We start from the raw sequence: 493 nt of genomic DNA, 5'->3' as shown, positions 1-493 counted from the left end.
TTGATTAAATTGTGATGTTCATTGGCCTTTACACGGCAGCTTTGTTCATAATCCCTGTGTGCTCTAGCACAGTAACGGTAAAAAAAATTTTTTTTTTTTTTTTTTTTTTTTTTTTTTTTTTTTTTTTTTTTTTTTTTTTTTTATTTTTATACATTTGTATGAATGTATGTGCCTTTCTAAACTGTTCCATAACCTAATTAATTTAGAAATAATGCATCTAAATACAAGATTCTGGATGTAGCGTAGTACAAGACTTTAATTATTTCTCTGCAGCACCGGAGATGTATCATTTACATTTTCATTTCCCAATTTTCTCTCAATCATGTGAAAATGAGGCCGTAATTTGGTCAAAATTACATTCCATGAATTGACTCGCTGAAGAGAAAGTTCTGTAAAGTCTTTGAAGACCAATAAAACTTGCACAACAGAATGTAATGTCTCTCAATGATAAGTTTGTATTAATGTAATGTAAGCCTTTACATTCAGTTAAGAT

This window comes from Perca fluviatilis, chromosome 8 (assembly GCF_010015445.1).
Source record: "Perca fluviatilis chromosome 8, GENO_Pfluv_1.0, whole genome shotgun sequence".
Taxonomy (NCBI): domain Eukaryota; kingdom Metazoa; phylum Chordata; class Actinopteri; order Perciformes; family Percidae; genus Perca; species Perca fluviatilis.
Note: the sequence above shows the minus strand (reverse complement) of the source record.